This window comes from Arvicanthis niloticus, chromosome 12, assembly GCF_011762505.2.
Source record: "Arvicanthis niloticus isolate mArvNil1 chromosome 12, mArvNil1.pat.X, whole genome shotgun sequence".
NCBI lineage: Eukaryota > Metazoa > Chordata > Mammalia > Rodentia > Muridae > Arvicanthis > Arvicanthis niloticus.
In genome coordinates, this window is record NC_047669.1 from 59031496 (window position 1) to 59057656 (window position 26161).

Consider the following 26161-nt stretch of genomic DNA (forward strand, 5'->3'; position numbering starts at 1 on the left):
CAAACAAACCCAAAACCCAAAACCCAAAACCCAAAACCCAAAACCCAAAACCCAAAACCCAAAACCCAAAAACCAAAAACCAAACCAAAACAAAACAAAACGTGTTTTTTTTTTTGGGGACCACAGTTTCCTTCAGGCTCTCTAAATAATCAACAACAGTGATTTCTAATGAAAATATAAAATAAGCACATAGCAGAGTAAGGTGGGCAGGAGAAGGGAATAGTCAATTTACACATCAGTGCACCTGGATACTCAGAAACACCTGTGTTAGGAGTAAAGGGAAGGAAAAGAAAAATAAAGATCAAATTTCCCTAGTTATCAAATTACACAAGCAAGTGTTTTGCTTTTACTTGTTGGTCTGGGTGGTGGGTCGGGATACCTGCATACATCTCTATAGACAACAGCAGTGTGGAAGCTGTGCTGTGAAAAACCTAGCAATGTTTGCTACATTGAATATTCACCCCCACACACACACACACACACACACACACACACACACCTGACTCAATGATCCTATTCTCACACATACACACTTCTGACTCAACAGTCCTATTCTCTCTCTCTCTCTCTCTCTCTCTCTCTCTCTCTCTCTCTCTCTCTCTCTCTCTCATACACACACACACACACACACACACACACACACACACACACACACACCTGCACTTCTGACTCAACAGTCCTACTTGGAGACACTTTGTTTCAGTTGTTTTATTTGCTGTGGTTAAAAAACAAAAAGCAGAAGAAAAAAACAAAACAAAACAAAACCCTATGACCCAAAGCAAAGATAACTTATGGAATAAGGCACTTATTTAAGCTTATAGTTCCAAAGGGAGGAGGCAAGTCTAGTGGAGGGGATGGACCAAGAGGTAGGCATGATGGCAGGATCAGAGAGCTGAGGGATTCCCATCCTCAATCACAAGTGCAAATCACAGAGGGCAAACTGGAAGTAAGATGAAGCCAGGACCTCCTCAAACAAGCTCCCACTGACATATCTCCTCCGGCAAAGTCACACCTCGAAAGCCTCTATCAGGGACCAAGTATTCGAATATCTGAGTCAATGGAGGACATTTATCATGCAAACCACCATCCACTTATTTATTTACAAGCAAAACATACAAATGCCTACTTCATCGTTTTGTGATAAGAAAAATGGAAACAGTCTGATTCTAAACATGAGGGATTTATTAAATAACTATTGACAGTCAAATTTGGATCTCTTACTTACATCACCCAAAACAATGTGTTACATTTCTCCCTTGGATTACTTTAACATTGTGGAGATGGCTCAACCGAGTATTAGAAAAATAAGAAGTCCATTTGGAGAGGATGGTAGCAAACTTTTTAAATGAGGGCATGTAAGGCCAATTCTTGATTAAGAGATCATGTCAATGGACACAATCAGAGGAAGGGAGAAAGGGCCATCAATGTTCAAAAATAGTTTCTCAAATGAAAATAATGTTGCAGTAGTGGTATCCTAACACTGTGGTATAGGTTTACATAGAGAGAAGTGACAGTTGACCACTGTAATGTGAGTGGCTTTCTGAGAGGTGGAACTTCAGGTAAATATTCTTCTTTCCTTTACATTCTTTTGTTACATAGTGAGCAAGCATTATTTTTATCAGAAGAACAACGGTCGATGTTTTCCAGTAGCTGAAAACCTTATTACAAAAGCCTGTTAGCATTTCTAGAAAACAATTCATATACAGCAACAGAAAGTATACACATTTCCAGAGGAGGAGGTGGGAGAGAGTCTGGCCATCCTAGTGTTTTAGATGCGGTGGGCATTCTTTTCCTTTCTTGCACTTTTGATCTATTCAGACCTCGTCTCCTACCGAGGGATTCAGTGCAGAACTAAAATATGATGACTTACTTGGCAGCAGCAGAGAAAGAGCATTTACTCCAATGCAATAAAGATAAGCAATAAGTTTCGGTGGTGCATAGAGTGTGCTCTCCGCTCGCCTGCTTCTTCTTTCTTCTCTCAGCAGAAGTTCGACGGAAAATAAGCTCAAACAGCAATTCGCCAAATTAGCTCGTCACCTCACTTGTGACCAAATCACACCCCACAGAGAAACGCAGAACTCCAAGCGTTTGCTTTTTTTTTTTGGAATATATATCCATCGGAGGGGTTTTCCGGGAAACAAGGAAAATGGTAGCCTCGTGTTTCCAGTATGCTGGCAGTATGATTAGAATAATGTTTGTATTTGATATTCGTAGATCATTTCCAAGTTATCACTCACAGGACACCACCATCCCGAACATGGCATGCAGCCTTTGGAGGAAGAGGCAGACAAAGAAACATTTTGAGGTTTCATTTCTGCCAGTCTCAAGGGAAGGCAAAATAATGCTGATTATAGAAATCCATAAAAGCAAAGCAAAACAAACAAACAAAAAAACTAAAACAAAAGAATTTAGGAAGAAATTAAAATAAAACAAAATAAAATAGTCTATAAACCCACACACATACACAATACAACTTAATAGATGATATAATCAATCTTTTCTCACAGGAATGGAAAGCACTCTCCTTGGCTATGTGTGTTTCTTACTGAGGGTGGTTAAATGTGCAAACAGCTCTTAGGCATAGCCTTAGTGCCACAGACAGGAATCTGTGGTTCTTTGACGGGCTAGCATGCAGCCTTTGGAGGAAGAGGCAGAGTCATATAACTAATATGGCGGCTTGAATAAGTGTCCCTCATAGACAGGAATTTAAATAATTGGTTGCCAGTTGCCGGTACAATTTTTAGAGTTTAGAGGATTTTTGAGATGTACAGCCTTATTGGAGAAAGTATGGCTTTAAGAGATGGCTTCGAGAGCTGGTAGCCTGTCTACACTTCCAGTTTACTCTCTCTACTTTCTGCTCGCACTTGAAGATGTCATCTCTCAGCTTCCTGCTCCAGGCACCTATTGTCTTGTCATGCCTGTCATTATCGATTCTCCTTCCAGCATCATAAACCAAATAAACTCCTTCTCCCATAGGCAGCTTCTGGTCACTGTGGTTTAACAAACAGTAACTAATCCACTGAGCTACCAGGAAGATAGGCAGTCACCTAAAAGAAAGCAATGCAAGGCAAACACAATATAAGGGTGGCTCGGTGCAAGCCTCAAGCTTTCTTTAGATGCCGCCCTAATAATTTTAAACTACTTATTTTGTTAAACATGAGTAATGTAAGTAACACATACATATAAAAGAATTGATTTCCCCTGTGAGAATCTAAAGAATTTTGCTTCCTATTCTTGTTTGAAAATAATTTCCATGGGTGTCATAGTGACTTTTCTACTGCTGTGGCAAAACAACATGACCAAGGCAACTTCAAAAAGATAGCATTTGGTTTGGCACTGCTTATGGTTAGAGTCCATGGCCGTCATGTTGAGGAGAATGGCATAGGCAGGCAGCCATGGCTCTTGAACAGGGCCTGAAGGCTTCCATCTTAAGCCACAAGCAGGAGGCAGGGAGAGTTACCTAGGGATGGCCTGGGCTTTTGAAACTCAAAGCTCACTCAGAGTGACACACTTGCTCCTCCAAGGCCACACCTCCTAATCTTTCCCAAACAATTTCACCCACTGGGGACAAAGTACAGAAACATACTAGCCTCTGAGGGTCAATTTCACTCAAACCACCACGAGGGGCAACCGTAATTTGGGTATTGTTGCTGTTGTCGGCCACGGATAGCACATCCATTTACTTTCAGAAGAGTTGACAACTATTTTTACAGGCACCACTCATGTTTTATGATCTTGAGAATAAGGAGAACGTTTCCCTTTAACACTCAGTTATTAGTTAGTATTCTTCTAAGGGACATATCTCCATGCAAATGTGGACTTTCTTTTAGTGAATTTACCCTAACAATTAGAATAGGTATCTTTTTTTTTTTTTTTTGGATTTCGAGTCACCTTTCAGATTGTATGAGTTGTCTACCCCTTCCTAGTAAATTACCACAAATTAAACAATTTAAGACAACCTGTGTTTGTCTCATGGTCGTGAGGCTCAAGCAACCAAGCAGGTAGACGAGGGCTGAAGTTCTCTGACCTGAGTCTCTGAGGCTGTGTTGACTTGTCTGTTATGTGAAGCCTCTGGGCAAGGATTCACTGCCAACCAACCTCATGCAGATTGCTGGATAACCTCAGTCCTTGTGGTTATAGGACTGATCTCTCTCTCTCTCTCTCTCTCTCTCTCTCTCTCTCTCTCTCTCTCTCTCTCTCTCTTCTGACTTCAGCAAGGAGTTGCTCTGGGGTCCGGAGACTGTGCCACATTCTTCTTCTTCTTTTTTTTTTAAAATATGTGATTCTCTGTATCACAGGGCCAGCAATAGTTTGATGAATCCTTTTCAATGCTACAGATCTCTCTGACCCACTTTTATGCCACGACTTGCAGAAAATGCTGCCACGATTACAGGAGGATTACCAAGATTAACTTACCCTGCCGAAGGTCAGCTCTACCACGTGACCCTAGCATCTTCTTGGCAAGAGCTGTTTTACCAACCGGTAGTTTTCCGGGATCAAGGCGGGACACACAGAGTGATTTCAGTTGATATTTCATCTGTTAGTTAAATATCAGTAAAATAATCTATAGTTATTTCTTTTTAAGGCAGAACATCTTTGAAGGCTATTTTGGAAATGTGGGGGATTATTTTAGAAATTCTGCCTACCACCTGCTTACTTCTGTTCCCACCGGCCAACATTTATTCAGAGCTTGTGAGTGCCTTCCAGGTACTCTGCTAGATGTCTCGTGTGGATTATTTATTTAGCATTGGCAGTATCTCTTTGAGGTGGGTACTGTTGTCACTTTTGAAAAGGGACTCAGGCAGTTTAGAGCCACTAACTTCCCTGTCACAGGTTACAAGGGTAGAAGCAGTGGTGTCAGGGGGGAGGCAAGCTTCATTCTTGGTTTCTCCCTAGTTTATCATTATTCCCCCAACTCATCAAAACTAAGCCTCCACGATATCAGACTAAACTTACCTAGAGACATCAGAACTTCAGAAATGTGATCTCCTTGACATTCACATGTCATTAGCTTTAGTAATATTTCATATGGACGAATAAAATAGGCTTTCCTCATTTCCTGAAGGTTTTAAATATACTGTGGTTTTTCCAGAATAAGTAAAACCTGCCGCAATTTTAATGTAAAGGAGCAGCTGTTGTCATTTTCATGAGGTAGATTTTTCAACTATGCTTCTAGTAAATACAGTTACCTTTACCCCCACCAGAGCCACAAATGTCTATAGACTGTGTGTGTGTGTGTGTGTGTGTGTGTGTGTGTGTGTGTTATTAAAAGTCTCCTGTTTTAAGTCTCGGAGCAGAGCCTTGAATGAAAGAGTACTCGGGGCTTTGAACGGATGAATTAGCAGAAAGGTCTTGCCTTTTGAAGCTTCGGTAGCAAAATGTGGCCATCCTTACACTACGTCTCACACCCTTGGCAGGCTGCCCCATGCCTGTGACAACTGCCGGCCAGAGGCTGGGACCCATTTGAGCTCCCAACATTCTCAAAGCCCCACCTTTCAAGCCACAGTCATTTTCAAATCTGTCATACACAATGTAATCTTTTGATTTGGGCCTAAATTGCTGGCTGCTGTAGGAAGAAATATCTTCAAAATCACTCCCATTAGATCAAATACTGAGGGGACTGGTTCAAGATTCCAACCAAAAAAATTTGAGAAATGCACTGTTGCTAAAAATTAATCCAATAGCTACCAATTTAGGGAGATGGCTATACTATGTCTTTGATTAGACTATATATTAACTTTTTCTGTCTTATATTTTAAGTATAGAAACACAGATACGTCAGGGAGTTGCATCAGAACAATCATCTTTTGGTTATTTCTAAATTAGCCTGTTTACATTTTATGACCAGATCTAAGAGCCAAAACCCCAAAGAGAGGATAACAATTCACTGTGTGGACGAGTTAAGCATCGTAAATGCCGCCATCCAAAAGCTGGCTGATTTGTAACATTTAATGTGGAATTTATGAATTCCTATAAACCATTTATGTTTCACTTAGCGCCCATTTGAGCACTGAACATTTGTTTTAATGCAGCATATTAAGGTCAGAACTTTCAAAGCAAGAGGCTAAATTGTTCATTGTCTTGAGAGAAAACAGCCCTTGTTCTCACTTTTAAAGCATGAGACAGCAAGGAGAAAAAGCCAACTTTAAAAGGGCCTTGCCTCAGAAAAGGCGTCTCTTGTCTTTAACACTCACAGTTTGTGACTTCGTGTACAGTGTTTGCTTCTAATCTTAACTTCACTCCAAGACTCCGACATTTACAATATGAGTCTCTAGGGTCCCGGGTCAAAGTACGGGCTAACAGATTGGTAGTGCTATCCACAAGGCAGCAATAAATGCTCAATGCCTTGTCATAACATCCAGTGCTTACACCTATTTAAAGGCCTGATATCTTTATTTGAGGTAAAACGCTTTCCAAAATAACCTTTCAGTGACGCAAGCATTTCCAATTTGATTTTAAATGTCTATTTATTTTATAATTGCTCTTTAGAAGCAAGGAGTTCATTAGTCTTTATTGAACCTTTTAAATGCCACAGTACCCTTCACAGATGACACCCTCTACATGACAACCCAAATAGGAACCATATCCAACACTTCAACAATGCTAAATATATAGTCCCTCAAACAGAAGACATACAACACATCATCCCATGGTTAAAATGACAAAGTTGATTGCTTGTAAAATTCTACTTGAGAAAGACTTGCACCTTGCACTTGACTAGCAAGAGCCTATTTCTAATGCTCTACATTGTTAACCCACCCAAAGCCATGGAGATCACAACTGATGAGCAGCCCCTGGTTAGATTAAGGTCTTACGTTTCTTCAGGTGAGGTAGGTACCCAACAAAGACTGTTTCTCAGAAGATTGCTGCAAAAGCATTGCTGGCCAACTGCCACCCAGGGAAGTCTCGCAGACCCTTGGTTCACAGGAGGAAATGAAGTAGAACCATTTCTTCTACCAACATTCCCTTCGAATAAGAGGTTTTCATTTTTCAATTAGAGTTTGTGAATGTGTACCAGACACATGTCCTAATCAAAAACTACTGAAGTCATCTGGATCAGGCACCAGAACCGACTCAATCAAATGGAAAATGTACGCTGTATACTATCTGTACTTAGTATTTGGTATCCAATATGCGTTATTTAATTTTTAAAGCTGAGATTTTAAGAGTGGAAGGCAGTGGGAAGACACCATGATAGAATTTTCATTTTCCTCATCTTGGCTTGGAGTGTTTTTTGGTTTTTGTTTTGCTTTGTTTTTGCTTTGCTTATATGCCAGAGGTGTTTGGGGTAGGTTTTGGTTTGGATTGGACTGGTAGGCCACAAAATGGTAAATGAGAAATGGGACTAGGCAGCCCAGCTGTAATGCACTACTAGAACCTTGATAAGTCAAGAGCTGATAGGAGAAGTCCTATGGTTCTGAATCCATTGATAATGTAAACTATCACACAACTTCTTTATTCTTTAGTTCTGTGAACTTGGGTTCATGAAGCATCATACAAGGTTGTCTAGGGTCTTACAGGTAACTTTCAGAATCGCTGGGAAAAGATATATGTTTCTTTCATGACATAAAATGTAAATGTATTACAGAAATAAAATCAGTGAACTGATATGAACGTCGGGGGGGGGAATGTGTGATATTGAACTGTGACTGATAACTTAGAAAGTTATCAAGTAATAAGGCACTGAAGCTAATTATTGAACACCATGTTTCAAAATCCATAGAAAGATATTTTCAAATAAGAAATATATGTTTAATAGAAAAGGGAGATTAAATAGATACCTATTTTCATTCATAGGGATTATAGTGAAATCCAGACTAGAGAGATTACTCACAGTAAAAGGATAATAAATGCTAACAAAATTATCGACTCAGATAATATGTGTAAATTTAATAACATAATAGAATGGATCACCAAGAACAAATACAACTTTCTTTTTTGTTTTGTTTTGCTTTGTTTTGTTTTGTTTTTCTAGACAGGGTTTCTCTGTGTAGCCCTGGCTGTCCTGGAACTCACTCTGTAGATCAGGCTGGCCTCGAACTCAGAAATCCACCTGCTTCTGCCTCCCAGGTGCTGGGATTAAAGGCATGCGCCACCACCGCCCGGCCAAATACAACTTTCATTTTGAAGACAAGACATGTTTTCAAGAAATAATCCATTATCTTTTTCTTCTTCTTTTAAATATGTATAGCAAAAGTGACCAGATATTTAAATGAAAGAGAAACCTCTACTAAAAACATAGTAATTTTACATATATGTTTGTGTAGAGGAGTTTGTGTCCAGCGACATGGCTACTCTGTCTGGAATACAGCCACACATTTACTTCTGGTTTAGCTTTATTTTCTGTTGTTTTTGTTTGCTTGTTTGTTCCTTTTTGACAAGCAGGATCTCATGTATCCCAATCTGGCTTGAATTCATTATGGAGCCAAACCTGGCCCTGAGCTCCTGATTCTGCCTCTACTGCTTATGTTGCTGAGACCAAACTACTTCCCTAAAAAGCCTGGTTTCTGCCTAGTTTGACATAGACATGAGTAATATGAAAGGTATGATTAGAAAAAAAGTACCTGTATCAACTGTTAATTAAAGGCAAGAAATTGCTAATTCTGTCTAGTGTTGGAAAACCCAAAATGCTGGAAATCCAAGAAACACAGCAGCACCCCTTTGTGTGCACCATGGCTCTCCTTTTTTCATATTCATTGTACCATGGCAATAACATGGCTGCCCTTGACAGGGTTATGTGCTCAGAAGAGATCCCTTTTATTGAGAAACTTGTATCAAGAATGACTAATGATAAATGGAAGAGGGTCCAGATCCCTTTAAAGATGCCAAAGGAGTTTAGAACTGGGTTCTGAGCTTAGCAGCCAGCATAGCAGCTGTGTGGTTCTGTGAAAGTTAAGATTCTATTCTCTTGCCTGTTCAACGTAAAATGAGAATATTGTTAAAACATGTTTGCAGAGTTAACAAGAAGATTAAATAAATCCAATGAGGAAAAACACAGGAAACATCTAGCACAAAGTGAGTGATAATATATATTGCTGTTAGTTCTATAGTAATTTGAAGTAGTTTGAGAAACCCACTAGTTTCTCACTTTAAAATGTGGATAATGGAGTAACTTTTGGGTTTGTTATCTGCAATGCAATTCGGATGAAGTTGATAATGGATGAATCCCAGCAAATCTATGAACTTGCAAATGTACGTTCCCTCTAATTTAGGATTTGTCTTCCACATGTAGTTGGGATCAGTTAGGGCTCACGTTTCTACTTCACAAGTATTTATGTTCACTTAGTGCCTGCCAAGGATGGTTCTAGATGCAAGGGTTATCATAGTAAATAAAGCTCATCTGAAGGAATGGGGATTTCTGTAAGTGATGGCTAACCTCTTACCATGGAGCAGATGGTCCATGAGAACACAGCAAGGTAGACTTCTGACTTCTCTGATAGGTAAGCATGAAGATACAGTTGCTTAAACATTAAACACTAAAGATGCATATGTCAGCAAGAAATGCAGGCAGAGGACAAGGATGTATGTAAGCTTCATTGTCAGTTGGTTCCTATGGTTCTTGGCTAGGTGGTTTGAATACACACTCACAGGACACCTGAAGATCTGAACTATGCTGTAGGACATTATGTCTCATCTAAGCATGTCAGTTACAAATAAACTGTTTGCAGATACCATTTGGGGACCAGTCCATTTCCTCTTGTAGTCTGTATGCTTGTTATTGTTATGATCATTTTCTACCTGTGATAAAGAGCGATGTGAGTATAGTGGATGAGAGATGGAACTTTCCACTTTCTTTACGTGTTCTACCCTCACTGTTTCCCAGATAGTTATTACAAAGGTAAAACTTAAGGCTTGTGTTTTCAACAACGACTTCCAATATATCCCAAAGGATAAATGGAAATCTTATACTTGAAATAAATTCATTTACTCAACCAATTGTTTGCACATCATCTAAGATGGAGAATGAAGGAGAAGAACATGGTCTATTCTTTTCTATACAATTTGCTCTATCTTGGGCCAATGTATGACAATGAATTAAAACACAACCCTTGAGTCTTTCAAACAAAAAGTGTCAAGTGAGAAGTGAAACTCATGATGTTATTTGTTATTCCAGAAGGGGGAAAATGAGGTGTAGCAGAATGTGATCAGAACATTTTTAATTGTTTTCTTTTTCACATGAATTCACAGTGTTGTTCTCCAAAGTCAGCATTCCTCCGCATCTACTGCTGTCTAGAAAGATGCTTCAAGTAATAGAAAATAAAAATATTGTGTGATTTTTCACATACAAATCCAACCTTTTACAAAACGATCAATCTACGTTATTAATGTCTGCTGAGCAAGCAGATGGCATCCACTGTTATCTGACTTCTTGAGACTAAACCACGAGTAAAATAAAATCAACTTTTCTTAAATAAAAAAGTTACTTTAGAAATATTGCATGCTGCCCTTGGCTTTCTAGAGCATCCTCGACTAGAGCTTCTTGGCATCTGGTTTCTGCTATGCGCTGTATCCTCACTATGTTCCTCTGAACTAATTCTGTGAAAGAAGCCGGGATCTTACGCTTGTCTTTTAGCACAGTCGCTTCCAGAACACACACATTAGCATTGCAAAGTTTTGCAAGTCCAGATGTCTCCTGTGCTTCTCATCTGACTTACACGTTCAGGACTGGAACGTTTTCAGAAACGAGTTGTCAGGCTCTTGTCTCAATCTCTGCTTTTCTGGCACGTGGTGGAGCGGTAGGATGCTGATCTAGATTAGATAGCCACCACCTCTGTTCAGAAATATAGTCTCTGCTCTACTTTATTGTCTCATGGTTGCATGATACTTTAACCAGTGAAAGAGATACTTCCTCCCTGTGGATATACCTATACATCCTTTGAACTCAGAAAAGGTGAGGAAAGAAAGAGGGAGAGAGGGAGAGAGAGTGAGAGAGAGAGAGAGAGAGAGAGAGAGAGAGAGAGAGAGAGAGAGAGAGAGAGAGAGAATGTAATGCATACCACAGTGGAGGTGTTTTACAGTATGAAGGGGAAACAGCGAGAGTAATGATAACATAGCTTTCATGAGATAGGACAAGAATTGAAAACAAAAACTGGTGTGAAGAATGTGAATGATCAGTTGTCTCTTTGATATTCTCGCTAGATCTTGTGGTAGTAAGATCCATAAAAACCACTGAAAACCAAACGTGCTAGCACTTTCTCCCTGTAATCTCCTTTTGACCAGAATTTGCTCTATCAAGATTGGTTGAGGAAACACCTCAGAGAATAGACAACACAGAGGATTCATTTTACCAATGCAAGCTAGATATGTTTGTTGAAGTGTTGCAAAGATGAAGATAACCATGCAGACACATGTGACTAGTTGTAAGTGAACTGCTGTGCACTGTGGGAATTCGTATTTAACCTGTGGCCACTCTTCACACTTGTAAGCTTATGATGGATTCATTAGTTACAGACTCGCTCTTCTCCTGAGCTCGTTTTCTTATTCTCACTAAAATTTGATAGCTGTGACTTGGAGAAATGTGTCCCCAGTGCCGGGTCCTTCTCAGCCATTACTTCACCAAATATGGCCTAGGCTTTTAGGTGCTTTAGAAAATAGGTCAAGTGCTAAAAATGCAGGGTTGTTGATCTCAGAATGGCGTCTTTAAAAATATACTGTATGAGAACGACATTTAGTACACTTTACGGCATGATAATGCGTAAGAGCAAACCTGATAGGCTCAAAGAACAGCCGGAAGTGCTGTGAAAAGATGGAACAGTAAGAACCAAAGTCTGGGGATCCAAAGACAACTCTGATGTGAAGGGTCAAAAGGCAGAACAAGGAGCTCAGGGCCCCAGCAAAAAGGAAAACCTTGATGCATCTTTTCATCCTTTCGATTTTGAAGTGGCTATAAGCTCACAGAGAGTGGCCATGACATAGAACTGCCTGTCACTCTCCCTGAATGATGGCTATAGTGCAATGTCAAACCAAGAAAACAGATATTACAACACCAGTGATTGCACTAGGGTTTTTATTTTACTTCCATTGCCTTTTTTTAAAATATGTTTTCAGTGTGTGTGTTTGTATGTGTGTGTGTGTGTGTGTGTATGTGGTATAATGTGTATGTGGTATTGTGGTGTGTGTATGTGTGTGTGTGTGTGTGTATGTGGTATAATATTGTGTATGTGATATGTGTGTGTGTGGTATAGTGGTGTCTGTGGGAGTATGTGTGTATGCATATGGTATAGTGTTGTGTGTGTGGTATGTATGTGGTATAGTGGTGTGTGTATATGTGAGTGTGTGGGGCATGGTGTGGTGTCTGTGGGTCTGCATGTGTGTGTATGTGTGTGTATTTCACAATTCTATGCAATTAATCTTCATGTAACTATTCATGGGACCACCACTGCAATCAGGAACTACATGAACATCAAAAAATATTTCCTTCATGATTACGGTAGTGTCACACTAACAAACATTCCTGCTCCTATCCCCAGGTAACCACTAATGTGTTTTTTACCCACCCCCACACCAGTTTTATAGTTTCTAGAATATTATATAAGTGGAATCATATAGTGTATGACCTTCTGAGAATCATAGTTAGTTTTTTTGTTTGTTTGTTTTTGTTTTGTTTTGTTTTTTGTTTTTAGATACAAGGTTTCTTTGTGTAGCCCTGGCTGTCCTGGAACTCACTCTGTAGACCAGGCTGGCCTAGAACTCAGAAATCCACCTGCCTCTTCCTCCCAAGTGCTGGGATTAAAGGTGTGTGCCACCACTGCCCGGGTAGAGAATCATAGTTTTTATAAAGCATAAGGCACATAAAGTTCATCTAAGGTACTGTATCTTATCAATGCTTTGTTCCTTACTATCAAGTAATATTCTATCCTTTAGATACATCAACTATATTCAACATATGTTTTACCCTGTAGACACAGAGAAGAGTCAGTCATCCACTGAAGAATATCCAGTCAGTTTCCATTTCGATCTGTTAGAAATGACGGTGAGATGGTCCTGTCCCTACACAATGTATTTTAAGGACTGAGACAAAAGGCAATTCTAGCTCAGAGATATGGTTCCTATTGGAGTCCTAATTATACAAACCTACACATCCTTTTTTGGATGTTGAACACAGAGGTACAAAAGAGACAGAATAACTGGGAGGAAATTGACTATAAACACAGAGTGTTTTAAGGACTCTGACTTTTTGGCGTTATATCAAAAATCCAGATGGATACTTTTTTATTTTCAATTTTTTAATCTCACTGTTTGCACATAATGTGATGGTCAGATATGAAGACTAGTTTACAGATGGATTGGCGGTACTTTTTACTTGAGATCGCTCATTAAAACAGTTCTAAAAACAGGCTTACAAAAACTTTTCTTCCCTCTGTTCACTTTGGGGAAAAAAACTTACATTTAGCATATGAAATTTTCGGAAATCGTCAAAATGAAAGCTATCAGCTCAGCCACTGAAAGCAAAGGACAGCATTGCCTAAGATGCTGAAGTATGCAGAAAAGCAAACTGAGAAAGTGTGCGTGTGTGTGCGTGTGTGTGTGTGGTGTGTGTGTATGTGTTTGTGTGTATGTGTGTGTGTGTGTGTGTGCGTGCGTGTGTGTGTGGTGTGTGGTGTGTGTGTGGTGTGGTGTGTGTGTGTGTATGTGTATGTTTGTGTGTGTGTATGTGTTTGTGTGTGTGTTTGTGTGTGTTTGTGTGTGTATGTGTTTGTGTGTATGTATGTGTTTCTGTGTGTGATATGTGTATGTGTGTGTGTATGTGTGTGTGTGTATGTGTTTGTGTGTGTGTATGTGTATGTGTGTGGTGTGTGTATGTGTGTTTGTGTGTGTGTATGTGTTTGTGTGTGGTGTGTGTATGTGTGTATGTGTTTGTGTGTGTGTATGTGTTTGTGTGTGTGTTGTGTTTGTGTGTGTGTATGTGTGTGTGTATGTGTGTGTGTATGTGTGTGTGTATGTGTGGGTGTGTATGTGTTTGTGTGTGTATGTGTTTGTGTGTGTGTTGTGTGTGTGTGTGTGCGTTGTATGTATGTGTGTGTATGTGTGTGTGTTTGTGTGTGTTTGTTTGTGTGTGTGTGTGTGTGTGTGTGGTGTATGTCTATCAACAGTATCTCTTAATTGGTTATGAAAATGGTGACCAGGTCAAAGGTCTACCACCAAACACAAGAAGAGGGTAAAACCACTGAGGGTATTTTAGAATCAAGTCATGTCACCCATTTTTAACCCAATGTAACAATGTAGTTGATTTTAGAATGTCTATTGCTCTTTTGAACCTTGTGGAACTTTGTCTACACTTTTGATCCATGAATATCCCCTCTCTGGCTTGAGTCTTCCTAACCTTTCAGCAGAGAGCTGAGGTCTTCTCCTACTATGAAACCCACTACCATACTGTTGCCCTCCTTCCCTGCTGTCTTATTAGGGGACTAAGATTGAGCAGCCTAAAACTTCATGGATGACAATTTTGTTAAGCATGTTAATGATATATGCTAAATGAAATTCAATAATTTCAATGTAAGAGTAAAACAACAAAGTCTAATATTTGGAAAACAGGGTGAGGCAGGTAAATATGAGAAAACATAATACCGTGGCACACACAGTCTCTCAGAAAGCCTTCAGTGTGTTGGCACTCATGTTCAATGCTTGGAGAGCTGGGAGAAAAACAGGGCAGGTGTGTTGTCACAGGGGTTTGATTTGGGACTAGTTTGTTGTTGTTGTTTTCCAATCAATTTGGGATCTTACTAGTTTATCACCTCCACAGGTCAAATCAAGCTACTTTTAAGAATTTCTGTTCAAATAATTGTTAGGTGTATAGATATCTGTAGCATAAGGTTATGCACTGCAGGATCATTTATTATATAGAAAAAAATAAAAATATAGAAATACCTTCAGAAAAAATTTAGCCAGGCAGTGGTAGCACATGCCTTTAATCCCAGCACTTGGGAGGCAGAGGCAGGTGGATTTCTGAGTTCGAGGCCAGCCTGATCTACAGAGTGAGTTCCAGGACAGCCAGGGCTACACAGAGAAACCCTGTCTCAAAAAAACAAAACAAAACAAAACACCAAAACAACAACAACAACAAAACCAAAATAAAGACTTTAAAGCCAGTAATGCTTTTTACAGTCATCAAATATTGAAAGTACACCATTTAATGACAGGAGAAAATTCTTGTGCTACAGTAAGAAATGGGAATGAGAGGAACCATATCCACACCTGTCTTCTTCAAACCCATTGGGCACCTGTCCGTTTCTGTCCTCAACAGTTTTACAATAAACTATTTACGTCTAGGAATGCAGGTGGTTGATTAGAGATTTCTGAGTCTAACACCTATGCTTGATGACAAGTCATTACAATTAAATATGGTGAATATAAGCACATGCAAACCAAAAAAAAAAAAAAAAAAAAAAAAAAAAAACGGAAAGAACATAAGTTAGCCAGTTCATTAAAAATCAGTAGTTGTTCTTATTAGAAAAGACTTCCAGTGATAAACTAACAAGTTCTATGAGGGTCCCTCCCTACTTGGTTGTACATAAAGTCACACTATTCTTGCACAAGGCCTTGTAAATAATAACCCCCGAGCAGGTGTGATGGCTCTTGGTTTTGGGGGGCATGATCACATGACCCTGAAGTCTTCATAGTTTTGACTCAGCTTCTTTATCTGTGAAATGGAACTAAACAATGTGCCGTCCTCTGAGGGTAATGTCTGTGTATGTATGTGTATGAGCTCATATGTTTTAAAGAACAGAGAAGAGATTTGAGTCATATCACCCCAAACAACTTCTGGTTACAATAAACTCTGTTATTTTATGGCATTTATTTCATAGCCTGCTCTATTGTATATCCTCCTGTAACCGATAGCCTGTCTTTTGCTCTATTTTCTTAACGTTGCTTTAATAGACACAAATATATTGCCTATCCAAATGTTTCCCCAAATAATGCAGAAAAATACATTATGTCAAATGCTCTAGACTTAATACACAGCACAGACTCCCTGAGAAAAATCCAAAATTTCTTGTTATAATTTTAGTGATGATTGACTTGCCAAAAATTCACTACACTATCAACTACACACTGCATGTAATTTTAAAATGTATTAGTAATAAATTTTATTGATGGCATAATTACTTTATGCATTCTCAATGCTTTCTTTACTATGTTTTATTGTTTTGCACATACTATACAAATATTCAAAAGTTGAAAGACATTCTACCAATTTGCATTATTGTAAGGCCATAAAATATGAATTATTACCACTAAATATTTTGGCTTAATGGGCCTAGTACTTTACTATATATTTATGGTAACTCACTCTTAAAATGTCAAGTGAAATTCAAAAATCTGTTGAATTCCAAATGTAGAACGATTAATTTTATGGCCTAATATCTGATTAAATTGCACTGTGCTTCTAAGAGTGCACAGACTCCACACATTAGACGGGCCGTTTAATCCCATCATTTTAAGTGGAACTGAACCCCATCTTGCCAAATATGATAATACCCTGGGGGAGGGAGGCGGGGGTGGGGTGGGGTGGGGAAGGCATCAATAGAAGTTAGAAGTTGTTCACTTGCGAGGCTAAACAAAACATTTCAATGCCTGCAGCATCTCCCAGAACCAAGGAAAATAAACCCAAAAGGTGAGCATTTTCGGTGGTTTCTCTTGCATTGATGAACCTACATGAACACCGAGAGGCTTCAATAGTTAAAACAGAACGTCTCCGTCTGCGTACAGAGTGCAGGCTTTCTTTTTAGGTGAGCTCCGCGGTTGTATAATGTCTATGGAGCATATCCAAATCCATTTCCCAAAGACTGGATTTTGAGGTAATAGCTTTCTTAGTCGGAGGGGGGGGTGTGTGTGTGAGGTGAGGTGGGGAGAACAAAAAGCACAGACAGGCTCCCAGTCATGCTTGTCTAGAATGCTGCTGACTGGCTCATTAAACAGGGCTGCAACTGATGCCTAAGATGAACGTTCCTGATGGCTTTGCAAGCAAAAAGAAGGGTGCTAAGTGACACATATAAATATATACGGGAGAAGCAAGAAAGAGTTAGCCCCAGGGGCCGTGGAGGGTTCGTGGGTCGTTAATGGAAGAGGCTTAAGTGGAACAACCTTAGCTTTCATTCTGAAAAGTGTATTCACCACTAAGCTAAGGAGAGAGCTCCCCATACACACCCCTAACGGGAAAAATGCTCGATATCATTATGTATAAACCGTGACACTTAAAGCTGGGTGGTGTTGTGTGTGGACCACTCTTGGACACTATGAAGTTTCCTCTCTGTAACCTGAGAGACTTCGAGAATATTTCCTAAGGATATCCACTTCCATTATTTTATTTGTCCATTCTTTGAGTACCTTTCGCTTCAATAAACCATAGTGGTTTATACTATACCATGTATAAAAGTTCCTCAGAAAACGTTATGCCAATAAGTGATATTGAATTTTAGTCATTTTTAAGCTATGACTAGGCAATTTCTAATCAAGAAATGAAACTCAAAATCTACATGATAAGAAAATCATCTCAGTACTCCTTCTTGTTTTCTTTTTTTGTTCAATGAAACAGTTAAAAGCCTAGATTAGAGTTTTGAATAATTAAAAGATTTACAACTATATCTTCCTGGTTTAAAAAATTAATCAACATTAGCTGTCAATATTGTAAGGAATTGGAGAACACCTCTGGCAATGGAGTTCTTAGGGGTAAAGAGGAAACATGGTATTTAAGAGTTGACTTTCTGTGGAGATATTATTAATATCCATGCTATTATTAATGGTATTTAATAAAATATTTTTCTCATTGCCTATCTGCAATTTCTGCATTTTAGCTATTTGTTTTATATTAATTTATTTGTTTATTTGTGTATCATGATGGAGGTGAGGCTGGTGTGGGGACATGACACAGTGGTGTCCCTGTGGAGGTCAGAGGAAAACTTTCAGAAGCTGCCACCATGAGGATCCAGCACACAGAACGTTGGTAGGCTTTGAGCGAGGCACCTTGACCCACTGAGCCATCTCACAAGCTCTTCCTTTCATATCTTTTCATTAAACATTAATGTTTTCATAAGCATTAGTTGCTAGTAATTATTGTAGTTTTATTATCTTACCAGTAAATATGTATAATACGAAAATAACAATCTTTAAAAATTGTCTCATTTGTAAAAATAATTCAAATGATTTCTAATTGCTTTCACAAGTCCAAATGTTTCCAGTGAAAATTGTAATTAAAGTATGCTAATGAAAGTCTTTATTCTTGTCTAATCTAAAGAAGAAACAAACCATTCCATAGAACGCTCCGGCTTCTGACAATGGTTCTCACATGCATTTCTGTTTTTCTCTCACTGGAGGAAAATGACTGGCTTAATAAATTGAATTTTAAATGATCCTAATGGAACGTTTATGTAACTTTAAAATGACTAGAGCCGAGCCAAACAGTAATGAAAACTTCATAAATACACAGTAACACACTTCAATCAGCTATTTACAAGGAAAGAACCTGGAAAAGCCCTTCTTCATCTGAGGAGGGCAGGAAGAAGGGACGAGCAAACAGATTGGGGACAGAAGATAATGTTAGTACATACTGACAGTGGAGTGCAGACGAGACTAATTCCCTGCTTCAGACAGAAGATGTATGAGAAATATGATGTTTTGGAAATACTTAGGACAGGAATAATTTTCTTTCATTAGTAAATATAAAAGCATGATGACTGTAAGGACAAGAGATATGAAAGATGAGTTGCGTGCCAGGAGATGTGCATCCCCCAAAAAGACCATCAAAGAGCCAAATCTGATGCAAACACATTAGGGTCTCTTTATTCAACCTCAAGCTTGGGCTCCTCGCCAACCCTGACAGAGCAGGAAGGTGGAGCCCTGAGCCTAGTTTTAGATAAGCATTTATAGAGGCAAGAAGAGGGTATCTAGCCTGTTACACATCTGACTGGGGGGCCATGACGGCCTTTAACATAATTGGCTCGTGCTGGGAGCCAAACCATAAACTTAACTTCTGTTTTCCTCCTGATTGGTGGTTATTAGAAACTGAAGTGTCAGGGATAAGCTTGTAACCTGGAGGTGAAGATTTGTTGGGGAATAACCTAGAAAGTAGTGATAGATGCAGGTCTTGTTGGAGGATAGCCTGGAAAGTGATACTAGGTACTGGCCTGTTAGTTAACTCCAGTTCAACCTTAGGTCAGGTTCTCTAAGGTAGAGTCTGAACCCAAAAGATATGTTCTTTCATGACAATTAACTCTTAGAGTACATATGTTAGCAAAAGTTTCTATAAAGCCACATACAAAAAAATTAGTGTTTCAAACAATTTTTATAGGGCCAATGAGACTGAGATAGCTTAGCAGATAAATCCTGATGACCTGAATTGCATCCCCAGACTCCACATGGTAGAAGGAGAGAATCAACTCCAACTCTACCAGGTTGTGCTCTGACTTCCTCATGCAACTGAACTCCCCTCCCCCCAGACACAAATTAGTGGATGTGAAAACATTTTAAATCAAATGCTGAGATACAACCTCAACCAAGGCATAGAACATTTATTTAACACCCATGAGAACCTGGGTTCTACATCCAACACTGCAAAAAGAAAGAAAATGTTGCAAATAATACACAACTTTTATTTTCTCCACAATTGTGTTATCTCAAAGATGACTTTGTTGGGAGGGGGAAAGCAGGAAGATAGGAAGAAGAGAGGAAAGAAAGGAAGAGAGGAAAGAGGGAAGAATGAAGGAGGGAAGGAACAAAGGAAGGGAGGGAGGAAGGAAGGAATGAAAAGGGACAAGAAAACTATATGACTCTAACAGTAGGAATAGACACAATGCCTATATTTTAATATTGCTAAATCAAATAGTGCTGATAAGAAATCCTCTTCAGTTATGTAAACAATCTCCTAGTGGGCATTTCCTGTTACTAGGATCATAATCACTTTGAATTCAAACATGGTCCAACCCACCTCCATCACCTCCCAATACCCTCTTCCTTCTTGATAGTCACCATTTTAAATGACTTCTCTTAGATCTATCAGGCTAAGTACATTTACTAAGAGGGTACATTTACTGACACCCACTTTTGCCTTACATTCTGCTTTCTACATTTGAATGTTAAGACAACTTCAGGATACCCTATTTCACTACTTCAATCAACATGCTACTACTAAAGCAGTCTTACAAGTGAATTCTAGAATGCCTGTAGTTGATAAAAGGTCTTGAATAAGTAGTATTTAGGTAGGTCTTCCCCTACATAAACATCCTTGAGTTTTGGATAAAGTGGGTAAATATTCATCTTCTCACCTAATTCTCTGGCCTGTTAATGACCAGAGACCTCTCTGAGAATTTCACACAAGCTCAGAAAATGCAAATTTTAGTTACTTTTGCCTCTGGAATCCTTGTTCCTTATTATGTGTGTCATGTTCCAGCAACTCAGCCCACCTAGTGAGTTTCCCAAACATTAAAATACAGAATAGCATAAATGCATGTTTAAGAGAGTTGGAAATTTGAGAATAAAAGTGAAGAGTAGTGTTTATACATTAGCAATCCAAATGGATTTAAAGGAGCAGAGATTGTTATTCTTAAATATCTTCATTTTCTCTCATAGATATCTAATATCTTAGAAATCTTCTCAGGGGATGCTCAGCTTCTCTATCTCCTGTAGCATACCTGAGCGCTCATACTTTTGTGCCACACATTCCCTCTAGCTGCCACAGGCATAAAGAATAATGCAGTCTGGACATTTGGCCCTGTATCTTGAGCTTGCCACTGAACTTCATATTTAGGTATACCAGATGAACTGTGGCTGTTTTGGTCCAATTTACAAGTTTGATGGAATGGGAACTGAGAAACTAAGAAGCATCTACCTTGTCCTTCTGCCATCATTCCAGTTCAAAAGTGGCAAAGTTCAACCTTGGATTCATGTCTTTCGATACCTAAGTATTTAGATGAGGCAGTGGGAACCATAATTGGTATCTTGTAAAGTCCCTCACTTCTAACATGTATGTGTTTACAATGTGATTATTAATATATTCTTGGAGGACAGCTTGTATCAGAGATTTGGTATTCAGCCCCAAACTTGTGCAACTTAGACATAAACCATAAGATTCATAAAGAGATACTTTTCCACACACTGTGCAAAATTAAGGCTCTGACAATTTTTCCTCATTGTCATTAGTTGTTTGAGAGTGCTGTGCACTGTGAGTTTCAGAGGTCATTGAAGAATGAACGGTTAGGTTGTTCTCTGGTGATGCAGCTGCCTTTGCCACAGTAACTTGGATCGGAAAGGATAGGATCAAGTTAATGCTCACAAATAAAAGACAGGAAATGTTGGGAAAGCATTTACAAAAGTAAAGTTCTAGATCACAGTGTCTTAAAGGAGAGCGGTATGGTCACAAAAACATGCAGCCATACTCAAGAGTTGGTCAGCTGCTTCTGTAGCACACCTTATAGAGGAAGCAGGTTGTTCAAAAAGCAAAGGTCTCAGAATCCATGAGTTCTGGCACAACAACTGATCCAACTTTAGTGCAATCTATTCAAGAAAGAAAGAGCAAAGTGTTGACCAAGCCTACTTACTTAATTCAACTAAACGTATGCTTCCTCCATATTTTATTCAATTTTAATGTGGTTTCCAATATTACTTTTTACACTTTTAATGAAAATCAAAACCACACCTGTAACAAGTAAGAAAGAAAAGACATACATGTACTGCAGTGAAGTAAGATTTTTAACTGATTCTCATAAAATGAAATTTAGAACAGAAATATGCTAGAACAAATGGCTTGTTTTGAGTTTAAAGGGGTAAAAAGGGTTGTAACTTTTGTATGGGCAGAAACTTGCAAGTGTGACTGAAGAAAAACAAAGCATAGTGCTGTTAGAAAATCACTGCTTTGGTTGAGAAATAGAGTTCTGAGTTTTATAGGCATGAAACCAATACTGTGCCAAAGAGTAGTGCCAACCCTACCCCCTTCCAAACAACCTTGATGAACTGAGAGAGATCAAGGCCAGACTGTAATCCCTTGAAGCATTGATGATAAGCACAGTATGGTTAAAGGACACAAATTACCCTTGGAATCATAATGCAGGTACATGCAATGGATGTAAGAATAATGTGATTCAAACTAATTTAGGACTTTGCCAAGCAGGAAGGGAAAGTCCTCTGGGCATTCAAGAGGAACATTTAGACAAAGCAAAGCCAGAAGGGGAATTTGTGGTTAGCAGGAAGCTGTTGCTCATTTATATTTTATCAAAGACCTAAAATGTTGGGTGCAGGAGTCTGACTATAGCTAGCACAAACAGGAATTTGGAATATATGCGTTTCATAAGAAAAATAACTGGGAGGAGCAAAAGCATGGACAGGTTGAAAAGGTGTTCTCATTAGGATTAAAAGTATCAACACAGGCTTCTCTTTTAGTTCATTGTGAGGCTTCTTGTGATTCACCACTCTTCATGCTAATCAAATGAATCTGTTCCAATTATACAGATTGCCATGAAAAGTCATGAGACATCACATTTTACTAAATGGGAAATACTATTGATCCAGCAAGAATCATTGAAGAATGGAAGGGATCCATTTTTGATTATCCACACCCTCTAGCAATGTTCAATAAATATACTGGTCAGAGGGGGGGAGAATAAATTGATTTTCAGGGTTTCAGATATCCGTGTAGTTTCAAGTATGTATCTATTAATTTTTAGCTGACTTATAAATAATGTTTTAATTGTCTTTATCCCCACAGAACAGTGCTAAAAGGTTTTAGATTGAGTGTAGTAAATAACAGGTCTTGCTTTTAGGAGTTTATAATCAGAAGTACATAAAAGGGCCACAAATATAATGGCAGTGGAACATAAGCAATTTCAGTCCAATGGAATGTGGGAAAGATGTGCTTACTATGCAAAGACAAAATAAAATATTTCTCTGAAGCAAGACTTTAGTTCTAGAAGAATGTATTAAGCAATTTAAAAATAAAACATATTGGAAGTTAATTTGCCTGTCTGCTTATCCATCCGTCCATTCATTTAATGGGAGATATAAAGAGAAAAAGATTGCTGGAGGAGTTAGCAGACACATATGTCACTGTGATACATTCAGAGGCTCAACAGAAACAGGAAGAAAGGCATTTCTGTGCTGGTTTAAATGAGAAGGGCTCTGTGGGCTCAGTTGAATGCTTCTGAATTTGCTGGAACTGTTTAGAAAGAATCAGGAGGTGTGGCCTTGTTGGGGGAGGTGTTTTTACGAGGGGTAGCAGTTTCAGATTTCAAAAGCCCATCCCATCTTAGTTAGCTTTCTCTTCCTCCCCCCACCCCCCATGTTGATCAGCAGTAAACCCTCAGTTACTGCTCTGGCACTACGCCTACGCCTTCCTACCTGCTGCTGCCATGCTCCCATCATGATGGTCATGGGCTTTCTTAACCCTCTGAAATTGTAACCTGCTACCAATTAAATGTTTTCTTTTATACATTTCCTGGTTCATGCTGTCTCTTCACAGCAATAAACAGTAACTAAGACAGCAATGCATTCAAAAATAACGAGACTCTAAGATAATTTATACAGAAAAAAATTTTTTAAATGCTCTTAAGAAAGTGCTAGCATACAGTAAATGATAAACGGGAAAGTCAACTTTGGGCCAGCGTGATGGAGCAATTGTAATCTTAGCAGTTGAGGCTCAAGCAGAAGGACAGAAGGATGATAAGCCAGCCTGGTTGACATGGTAAAAACCTGTTCCTGTCCACATGGACACACATGTGTGGACAGCCCTATACAAGGAGAGGGGGGCGGTCATCAACAAACTGAATAATTATGGGGATGAAATACTGTGACCTAAAATTCTAGGGAGATTCATAGCCAAATGAAAGTAGGAGACGAGAGATTTCATATAAACCTTTAGACAGAATTACGTTGCTATTTTTCATTGAAATAATAGATTGCTATGCCTTTGATTATATCACCTCTGGGATTATATGACTTGGTAATTAAAATGACAAAAGTAATCAGATAATAGAATAGCTAGTTCACATGTAGGATGACCTTAACGATCAAATTGAGGAACAATACACAAAATCCATTTGTTCATGCAGCCGTCACTCAACACATATTAATTGGCCACACCGTAAAGTATCAGGGCAAGTACTTACAATACAAAATGCCGATTGAACATAGAGTGCTTTTTACAATTTATCTTGCACAAATATCATAAAAATCTACTGGAAGTTTTAAAATGAAGACAAATCCGATTCAGAAAATGTCATGACTGAAAAAGCAGATTTAATTGGGAACTGGAAAAATAAATTGAAAAACAACCAAGTAACTGAGGAGTTTTATTCGGGAGCATTGTTATTTACCAGTGTTGTTTATTCATGCACCGATGTTGAATGTGGGAAAAGTTGAAGGAAGACGAACATGAATACTTTCTGTTTAACATCATTGGAGAGGGGGTGCAAAATAAAGCTTAGTCACTGGAGTATTTGTCAGTCATGCTTGAAGCCCTGAGATCAATCCCCAACACTGAGTAGACTGGACATGGTGGCACATGCATAGAATCCCAGAAATCAGAAGGATTAGAAGTTCAAGGTCATCTTCTGAGACATAGTAAGTTTCAAGCCAGGCTGCAATAATGAGAACTTGTTCAAAACAAAACAAAACAGTATGTTGGATGATGGGTCCTGTGTCTTGTATTTCAGCCAGGTAAATATACAGGACTGAAGTAAATACAGTAATTAATCTACTATTTACATGCGTAAATTCCACAGACATCTTTTGAGCATTTACTATTTTGCAACCACTGTCTAGGCACTGGGATTCTAATATAGTAAACAGATAGTGACCTGTGCTACCTCTGAGGCAGCCACAGATGAAACATACGAATAGCAAAACAGCAAGGAGAAAGCCCTTGGGAGGTGAGGGTGGGAGGAGGGAGATGATACAGGCTGAGGGGTGTCTAAATCAGATGGAGTGAGATGCCGGCTAAATGAGGAAAGAGGCTCAGAAGCCAAGAAGGGAGAGTTGTGTAATTGGTTATCAGCAGTGTCAAATTCTGTACGTAGGTCAAGGAGCATCATGATGGAGACTTGCCATTTGGTTTTGGCAGTGAGCGTGTTACTGGAGACCTTGGCAAGGCTGGCTTCTGGGAAGTGGCGTGGGTAGGAGCTGCACTGGATCTGGTTCAGGAGTATTTTCACTGAGGAACTGAATGCCTCTGGTGCACTCTAGGAGTTGGGAGAGGAAGGGGAGGGAAGCAGTTGTTAGAGGCTGTGTGTGTGTGTGTGTGTGTGTGTGTGTGTGTGTGTGTGTGTGTGTATTTGTTGAGGCTCCAGCTCCACTGTGAGACAGAGTAGGAACCACAGTAGCCGATCCCTTCCCACCCCTGGCCAGTTCTACTCTTTTGTGAAAAACCTAGTTTCATTAACAATAAGAAACAACTCTTTCCATCTATTTCCCTTTTGTTGAGCTTGTTTGCTCTCTGCTACCTGGCCATGAGTCACTGGAACACTGACCCCTCACTGAAGTCAGCAGATTCTATTTGGAGAGTCTTGGTGATCGTGGGGAAAGCTGACGAAAATGTTGACAAAAACATTTACTCTCCCTGTTCACTGAACACCTGTGTGTACTCTTCTTTTTTTTTTTCTTTTTTCTTTTTGCCTACTGACTGTTAGCCTCCAAGCAGGCAAATGCTACATCTGAGCAAAGTCCAGGGAAGTTTCGTCTTCAGGAGCTAACTGTTCACGACACGGGGAGAAGTTATAATACTTTCTATTTTGGTTTCCTCTCTTCTGAAAAGACTTACAAAGAGAAAACTCGCTCTGCAAATGCCAGCCTCAATTAAAATGCTAAATACAAATGGCTGTTTTCCCACCGCTGCCAAAGGGATCCTGTCCAACCTGACCGGCCACCTGTTTCCCTTTATAAGAGCTCAAGATGGGCTGCCTCTTCCAGCGTACTCTTCACTGACACCAAATAGCAGCGTGACGATGAATCAAAAGTCATCGGCAGTAGAGATCCACTTACCAAGAAACGACACTCAGCAAGGTCATCTCTGGGAGAGGGCATTTTAGCCATTAAAGTGGATCAAGGCATCGGGGTTTTCCCAGGCTTAAATAAAGCATGGCAGGTTACGTGTAAGGGTTAGAAACGTCGACATTTCCAGCCTGATCAAGCATGTATGCCAAACTGGCTGAGGATGTTGGAGCAGAGAGCAACAGCTCGT

At 39.3% G+C, this 26161-nt stretch overlaps 1 long non-coding RNA gene across 1 annotated transcript; it reads right to left on the bottom strand.

Moving 5' to 3' along the window:
* Positions 1-604: 604 nt before the first annotated feature.
* LOC143434019 (uncharacterized) lies at positions 605-26161 on the bottom strand. Its single transcript, XR_013103161.1, has 3 exons — positions 25963-26161; positions 4417-4537; positions 605-2269 (listed from the first exon to the last, which is right to left on the bottom strand). It is a non-coding gene; the product is annotated as an uncharacterized LOC143434019 (long non-coding RNA).